This window comes from Triticum urartu, chromosome 2, assembly GCF_003073215.2.
Source record: "Triticum urartu cultivar G1812 chromosome 2, Tu2.1, whole genome shotgun sequence".
Taxonomy (NCBI): Eukaryota; Viridiplantae; Streptophyta; class Magnoliopsida; order Poales; family Poaceae; genus Triticum; species Triticum urartu.
The window spans coordinates 266,749,503-266,758,971 of record NC_053023.1 but is presented as its reverse complement, the minus strand read 5'-3'; positions in this window follow the sequence as shown (position 1 = coordinate 266,758,971).

The window sequence follows — 9,469 nt, the reverse complement described above, 5'->3', positions numbered from 1 at the left end:
AGGTTTATCAATCCGTAGGAGGCGTAGGATGAAGATGGTCTCTCTCAAGCAACCCTGCAACCAAATAACAAAGAGTCTCTTGTGTCCCCAACACACCCAATACAATGGCGAATTATATAGGTGCACTAGTTCGGCGAAGAGATGGTGATACAAGTAGTATATGGATAGTAGATAATGGTATTTGTAATCTGAAATTATAAAAACAGCAAGGTAACTAATGATAAAAGTGAGCGTAAACGGTATTGCAATGCGTTGAAACAAGGCCTAGGGTTCATACTTTCACTAGTGCAAGTCCTCTCAACAATAATAACATAATTGGATCATATAACTATCCATCAACATGCAACAAAGAGTCACTCCAAAGTCACTAATAGAGGAGAACGAATGAAGAGATTATGGTAGGGTAAGAAACCACCTCAAAGTTATTCTTTCCAATCAATCCGTTGGGCTATTCCTATAAGTGTCACAAACAGCCCTAGAGTTCATAATAGAATAACACCTTAAGACACAAATCAACCAAAACCCTAATATCACCTAGATACTCCAATGTCACCTCAAGTATCCGTGGGTATGATTATACGATATGCGTCACACAATCTAAGATTCATCTATTCAACCAACACAAAGGACCTCAAAGAGTGCCCCAAAGTTCTACCGGTGAATCACGATGAAAATGTGTGCCAACCCCTATGCATAGGTTCATGGGCGGAACCCGCAAGTTGATCACCAAAACATACATCAAGTGAATCACGTGGTATCCCATTGTCACCACAGATATGCACGACAAGACATACATCAAGTGTTCTCAAATCTATAAAGACTCAATCAGATAAGATAACTTCAAAGGGGAAACTCAATTCATTACAAGAGAGTAGAGGGGGAAGAAAAATCATAGGATCCAAATATAATAGCAAAGCTCGTGATACATCAAGATCGTATCATCTCAAGAACACGAGAGAGAGAGAGAGAGATCAAACACAGAGCTACTGGTACATACCCTCAGCCCCGAGGGAGAACTACTCCCTCCTCATCATGGAGAGCACCGGGATGATGAAGATGGCCACCGGAGAGGGATTGCCCCCTCCGGCGGGGTGCCGGAATGGGTCTAGATTGGTTTTCGGTGGCTACGGAGGCTTCTAGCAGCGGAACTCCTGATCTATTGTCTGTTCTGGAAGTTTTAGGGTACGTGAGTATATATGGGTGCAGGAAGTACGTCGGTGGAGCTTCGGGGGCCCCACGAGGCAGTGGGCGCGCCCCCACCCTCGTGAGCACCTCCCTTGGTTCCTGACGTGGGGTCCAAGTCCATCCGGTATCTTTCCTTCCAAAAATAACTTCTCCAGTTGATTTCGTTCCGTTTCGACTCCGTTTGATATTCCTTTTCTTCGAAACACTGAAATAGGCAAAAAACATCAATTCCGGGCTGGGCCTCCGGTTAATAGGTTAGTCCCAAAAATAATATAAAAGTGGATAATAAAGCCCAATATTGCCCAAAACAGTAGGTAACATAGCATGGAGCAATAAAAAATTATAGATACGTTGGAGACGTATCAGACCGCAGATCATATTCTCTTCTAATGCGGGTTCTCTGCCCGCATTTGGAATGCAATCAGAGTTTGGGTGGATGCCCCTGAACTGGATATGGCGGCCTGGAACGGGATCCCCATGGTCAAAGAGTGGTGGTCGGCAGTGGTCCTTAGGCGTGGACATAGGAGGAAGGGGATTTCATCACTCATCATGCTTGTTACTTGGGAAATATGGAAAGAGAGAAACGCGAGGGTGTTCCAGCATGTATGTAGGTTGCCAAGATTGTTGGTCGAGGCTATTAAAGCGGAGGCGAGGCTCTGGATTATCGCAGGGGCGAAGCATTTGGGTTCTTTGATGCCGCGAGAGTAGGATTGTATTTTCTTTCCATTTGTGTGAGGTGTAATGGCCCTCTGCAGACTTTGTTATTCCCCTTCTTTTTAATGAGATGAGGCAAAGCTTTTTGCCTCCGTTTCAAAAAAAGTACCATATCCTGGCCTGAATGGCTCCAGTGCCGTCGGCAAGGATGAAGTCTATCACCTCAGTCATATCCCTATGGTTCAACATCCTCCCAAGAAGCCGGGCCTATAACCACACTATGTGGAGAACTTTTGATGAAAAACAAAGACCGAAGGAACAACCATGATCACTTGCTTCACAATAAGAGCGACCAAGGTGTTTGGATGATTAACGTACTGAAAAACGAAGATCTAGTACTTAGCACAACAGTCTTCACCTCCAAAAACAAAAAAGTCTGACAGATGAAAGGTAATTACCTACTGCCCGCTGCTCTGAATGGCTGGAGCACTGACGACGTCGACGGAAGTAGGGACGATGGCTCTTGCAAACGCGCTTTCACTCAGAACAGCCCTAACATGGTGGCTTGCCCTTCTTGCACTCCCATCTCTAGACGGATCCATCTCCTGCGTTGCTGGTTATAGAGAAGTGGGAGGCGAGGGCTAAGGGGACAAATGTTAAGACTGAAAATCTTTAGAAGCAAAAACAAGAAAGCTGAGAACATGGCGTAATTTATGGCATCCGGATGGACGGTAGGGCTCAGAGGGCAGACGCAATTGGACGGCGCTGTGCACCTGCGTAGACAATTACTCACCTACGTTTTTGGCGGGATGGATTCAACGAGACTTTCCCAGCTGCAACATAAAAGAGCCATCCAAACACATCCACTCGTCGCTCCAAATAGTGCCGAACCTTGCATACTGAGTTGACCAATACCAAAAATGGCAGCTTTCAACATCAGCACTAGGCAACACAGCAAGGAACTTTTGCTAAAAATGACTTGAAGTAGACCCCTGTAGCTATTTACCCAAAATGGTTCCTGTCCCCTCTGTCGTAGAAGAAAGGTGCGGCTGCTATCTCCCTCAAATGCACTAACATGTCAGCCGCTAGGTTTCCATAAGGGTGTACACTACCATAAAGTACCATTCAGAACCTTCCTCTTCGTTCATGGCGAAAATCAATAATTCAGAAATTCGGAACCTTATGTGTAAAAAAGTGCGGATGTCAAAGAGTATCAGCGGTTCTGATAGCACACCCCCTAGTTGCTGTTGATAGCAAATCCATGCTCTCTCTCTCTATATATATTAGAATCGTTATTTGGATCAAAGCAGCCCCTATATAGGGCTCGACAGGGCCCTCCCGAACTTCTGAGCTGCCGCCGGCCCCGACAGGATCCACTGGATCCCGGGGCCACATGATACTGATCGCGATCCCGAGCCGCCCCAGCCCCCTCCTCCCCTCTATCCCCCGACATCCCCCCGTGGTCTCCGCCGATCTTCGCTGGATCCGCCGCCTCCCCCACCCCCGTCTCCAGCTCCTGGCCGGCCGGATACGCCGCCTCCCCTCTGTCTCCAGAGCCTGGTTGACCGGATCCACCGCCACCCCTCCATCCCACCTCCTGGTCGACCACCGGTGTGGGCGAGAGAGCGATGGCGGACACCGGCGCGAGGGAGCCCGCGTCGCCTGGACGTGGCAAAGCCACCATGGACTTCCGTAAGCCGCATCCTCCTTCCATCCTCACTACCCGATGCCTTGGCAGAGTAGATCACGGCCCCGATGGAAGCTACCGTGAACGACGCGGCCAATGGAGCAACTCTGCGGCAGAGGCGGCATCAGCGGCGCCTCCAAATCCAGCAACGATACATGAACTTCCTCCCACTTGCCGCCTTCTTCTTCAATCTTCCCTTGCCTGACCTTCTTGCTTCGTGTAGATGAGCTTCGCACCCTATGCAAGACATGGATTACCGTGTGGTTCGTCTACTACCTCTCCGACAAATTGCTCACACGTTGGCCTATCAGTTGCTAGAAAAAGGTTGGCCGAACTTCTAGCCAGGGTATGGTTGAACTTCTTCCTTCTGTTTGTTATTTTCTTACAGCCACGTGAAGTTCAGGTGGTGTGTGAGCATCAGTCCAGGATACAAAAGCTTTTTTAAAATGTGCCTGCTTACAGGCATGTGAAGTTCAGGTAGTTTGTCAGCCTCAGTCCAGGCTACAAATAGTAGAAAATCTGCCCGCATTCACATGTGAAAAGCCATGTGAAGTTGAACTATTTAGTGTGCTAGAGTTCAGGTTAGTATGTAACTTGTTGTGTGCAAAAAATAAAAGGAAAATAGAACATGCATGTGATCACATGAAGGTCAGGTTGTTATACACTAGTGGTTCAACCATTCAAACTCATGAAGGTTCGGGTTTTTTAACTGTAGATAGTATTTCCCTATGCAAAACAAGAAGTTCAGGTTATGGAGAGTGCTCAGTTCAGGTACATATAAGTAATCAAATAGTGTAGAATTAACAGAATGTGAGGTTCATTCTGTGAAGGGTGCTCAGTTCAGGTACAAAAGTATTGGCAGATCCTTAGCTCAGTTAAGAGTGTGATGCCTGTCCAAGGGGAAAAATATGTACATGAACACCACTTCTATAATAGAAGTTCAGGCTGTGAATAATGCTCAGTTCAGTTACAAAGGTATAGGCAGATGTAACTTGTGTGCTAATAGACATTTTTTTCATTTATGTCAGCAAGACGAGAGACGCATGGAGAAGCTTAGAAGTTTCCAGCAACAAGTACACAATCCTAAGCCTGTACACGTTACACCACCCCCTCAATGGGTCACACCTCAAACGCACTAACAACATTAGCAACCTGCTCCAGACCAAAAATGGATGACACCCGAAACACATGGAGACTTCCAAGATGTTGGGTCACAGCCCTATCCGCACAACTTTGCATCTCCACGTAATTGGGTGACGCCGGAAATCGCACGCGGATTCTTTGTATCCACCAGCAGACTCCCAAGCATGCTGATGGAGGAGGGGGTTAGCTCAAAAGTCCTGCGCGTAACTCTGGAGGTTATCCTGGTGTGCCTCATCAATGCCAAATCGAAGCAACTAAACCGGATCCCAGGAAAAATCCAACAGGAATACACACACGGAGGAGAGTGCTCTGCACACTACCACCGTTGGATCCTACTGCTGCTGCTACAAGTCAGAATTGTACGGGACATAAGGTACATGGATTGCTTCACAAAACAAGAGAGCAAACCAAGACCAGGATCGCAATGCCTCCGCAACCACCTCAAGAAAAAAGGACGCAAACAAGAGAGAGGCCATCTTCAGCCCTCCTTCCTCCTCGTGATCCACTCCTGCATCCTGCTATGATTACTCCGCCGTGCCCCATCCCAGAGGGACACCAGTAGACTCCGGTGGAGTTGCGATCATACACGCAAATAAGTGAAAACAAAAATATTTATATATGCATCTAATATTATCTGCAATTTTCTGCTCCCTCCAGGATAACAAGTTCATAAACAGCATTTTAACGTGTCGTTTGGATTATTTTTTCTTTTTCTGCAGACGCCGGATCTCCCGGATTATTTAATACCAAGACTAAAGAATTGATTCCAAGATGTAGAGAAAGCAAGGGAATTTTATAACAGATACGCCAGACACGCTGGTTTTGGGATCAGGAAGACGAGGGGGGGGATGACAACCACAAGTATTTTGTTTGCGCATTCCAAGGGATACAAACATCTTCTGTTTCAGAGGCTAACAGGAAGCGAAACAAAACATCGCAGAGGACAGGCTGCAATGCAAAAGTGAGGGTGAAGGTGCAGGAGGATAAAACTTGCGTGGCAGTGGACATTGAGTACAATCATAATCACCAACTCATGCAAACAGGTGACATGCTGGTATTCTTGCACTCACACAAGAATTATTACCCCACTATTTTTGAGTACGTAAACTTCCTACAGTACCACGATGTCAAGCACACAAAAATTATGTCCATGCCATCTAAAAATGAAAATGGAAGCTACTTCCTAAGCATGACCGGATGAGACCTACTAAACCAGTAAGTATTCAAACATCCACATACTGCAAATGTAAATAGAATCCTATGTCACAACCCTTTGAAAGAAAAAATAACAAATGCATGTTTGCATGTAATTTGCAGAAAAGCCATGAATGCAAGGAAAGATGATTTGGATGATGTGCTGAAACTTGTTTCATTCTTCAAAGACATGAAGGCAATCAATGATGAGTTTTTCTATGACATACAAGTAGACAAGGACAAGTCAATTAAAAACATTTTCTGGTCCAATGCAAGCTGCCGAGGAGCCTATCAAGACTTCGGCGATTGCATAACATTTGGCACAACATACAAGACCAACTGATTTCATATGCCTCTAGGAGTGTTTGTTGGAACAAACCATCACTTGCAGTCAACGATATTTGTTGTTGCCCTTATCAGAGACGAAGATGCAAACTCATTCAAGTGGTTGTTTGATACATTTGTACGGTGCATGAACAACATGCACCCAACCTGCATTCTAATAGGTGAGTTAAAAAAACCTCCTCAAGTTTCATCATATTTTTCAGTCTATGGGTCTGTATTGGGTACATAGGTTTTATCTGAAAAATAATTTAAAGCAAGCAGTTCAACCACTATTAGCACAGAAGTCCAACTAACAATACAAGAAAGCAAAATTATCTGTCACATGTTTAGAAAAAAATTAGTTATGAATGTGAAGTTCAAACACAGGAATCACAGAAGTTCAAGGAAAAAAGCTGTAAGAAAAATATATGTAACATGTTTAGAAAAATATAGTTATTTATGTGAAGTTCAAGCACTGGTACCACAGAAGTTCAACAACACTGCTTTAAGAAAAAATTTGAGTGTGACACTACTAGTTAGTCCTACTGCTACCTGTGAAGTTCAAGCACTGCTACAACAGAAGTTCAGCAACACTACTGTAAGAAAAAATACATGTGACATTCTTAGATAGCCATACTGCTAGATGTGAAGTTCAAGTACTTGTACAACATAAGTTCACCATCAGTGCAAAATATAATCAAGTTTCATTTTTTAATTCATGCAGACCAGTGCCCATCGATGGCGAAAGCTATACCACAATCATTTCCAAACACCATCCACAAGCTATGCTGTTGGCACATCATGAAGAAGTACAGGGAATACCTCGTGTTGCTGTACAAAAAGTATAAAACATTCAAAGAGGAGTTCACATCTATATTAAACTGGCCGCTGATGCCAACGGAGTTTGAAGATGCCTGGTCTGAACTCGTACACAAGTATAACCTGGAGAACGACCAGATGATGATGCAGCCGTGGAGTGATAGGAAGATGTGGATTTCAACATATTACAAGAACATTTTCTGTGCTAGAATGACTTCCACACAATGAAGCGAGAGCATGAACAACGTGCTCAAGAAAGGGTTTGTCAAGGGGACCCAGAACCTACACAAGTTTGCTAGGCGGGTCAATGCTTGCATACAAACACGGATGCAGAAGGAGAACGAGAAAACAATGACCAATATGGTATGATGACAAAAAACACTCCCATCATGTTCTGTTTTCCTTCAACATGTGCACTTTGAATTTAAAGAAATGAAACCCATGACTCTGCTTCGACTAATATCTTACTTTTTGACATGTGCAAACAAATCCTATGAGAAAAACAACTTACGGCTACGAGGAAGAAATGTCTATCAAGTACATGAGAGCCGTGTACACATAGATGAGGAATAGGATGAGAAAAGCCACGCTATTTCGCGCAAAGCGTACATCAGAGCACACTAAGTACCTTGTGTACTACCACAACAAGCCTGGCCATGATGATGAAGAAAGATTTTCCTGGTCAAAGCATGAATTCCAAGTTGTAGCTCACCCAGAGAATGAAATATATGAGTGTGAATGCAAGCTCTGGACACACACAGGTGAGCGAAAAAACAAACTCATTAAATAGCTAAACTAGTAGTATCACTGTTGGGGAACGTAGCAGAAAACAAAAATTTTCCTACGGTTTCACCAAGATCCATCTAGGAGTTCATCTAGCAACAAGTGATTAGATGCATCTACATACCTTGTAGATCGCGAGCGGAAGCGTTCAAAGAACGGGGATGAGGTAGTCGAACTCGACGTGATTCGAATCACCGAAGATCTTAGCACCGAACGGACGATGCCTCCGCGTTCAACACACGTACAGACGGGAGACGTCTCCTCCTTCTTGATCCAGCAAGGGGGAAGGACAGGTTGATGAAGATCCAGCAGCACGACGACGTGGTGGTGGATGCAGGGCGTCACAGTAGCAGGGCTTCGCCTATACTACGAGAGAGAGACGTAACGGGGAGAGAGGGAGGCGCCAGGGGCTGGTGTATGAAGTCCCTCCTCTCCCCCACTATATATAGGAGGGCCAAGGGGGGGTGGTGTTCCAGCCTAGGAGATCCAATCTCCTAGGTGCGGCAGCCAAGGGGAGGTTTCCCTCCCCCCCAAGGCACCTAGAGGTGCCTTCCACCATTGGGACTCTTCCCTCAAGTGGAACCCTAGGCGCATGGGCTTTTGGGGCTGGTGCCCTTGGCCCATCTAGGCCAAGGCGCACCCCCTACAGCCCATGTGGCCCCCCGGGACAGGTGGCCCCACCCGGTGGGCCCCCGGGACCCCTCCGGTGGTCCCGGTACAATACCGATAACCCCGAAACTTGTCCCGATGGCCGAAACAGCACTTCCTATATATAATTCTTTACCTCCGGACCATTCCGGAACTCCTCGTGACGTCCGGGATCTCATCCGGGACTCCGAACAACATTCGGGTTACTGCATATACATATCTTCACAAACCTAGCGTCACCGAACCTTAAGTGCGTAGACCCTACGGGTTCGGGAGACAAGCAGACATGACCGAGACGACTCTCCGGTCAATAACCAACAGCAGGATCTGGATACCCATGTTGGCTCCCACATGCTCCACGATGATCTCATCGGTTGAACCACGATGTCGAGGATTTAAGCAACCCCGTATGAAATTCCCTTTGTCAATCGGTATGTTACTTGCCCGAGATTCGATCGTCTGTATCCCAATACCTTGTTCAATCTCGTTACCGGCAAGTCACTTTACTCGTACCGTAATGCATGATCCCGTGACCAAACACTTGGTCACTTTGAGCTCATTATGATGATGCCTTACCGAGTGGGCCCAGTGATACCTCTCCATCATATGGAGTGACAAATCCCAGTCTCGATCCGTGTCAACCCAACAGACACTTTAGGAGATACCTGTAGTGCACCTTTATAGTCACCCAGTTACGTTGTGACATTTGGTACACCCAAAGCACTCCTACGGTATCCGGGAGTTACACGATCTCATGGTCAAAGGAAAAGATACTTGACATTGGAAAAGCTCTAGCAAACGAACTACACGATCTTTGTGCTATGCTTAGGATTGGGTCTTGTCCATCACATCATTCTCCTAATGATGTGATCCCGTTATCAATGACATCCAATGTCCATAGCCAGGAAGCCATGACTATCTGTTGATCAACGAGCTAGTCAACTAGAGGCTTACTAGGGACATATTATGGTCTATGTATTCACACGTGTATTACGATTTCCGGATAATACAGTTATAGCATGAATAAAGACA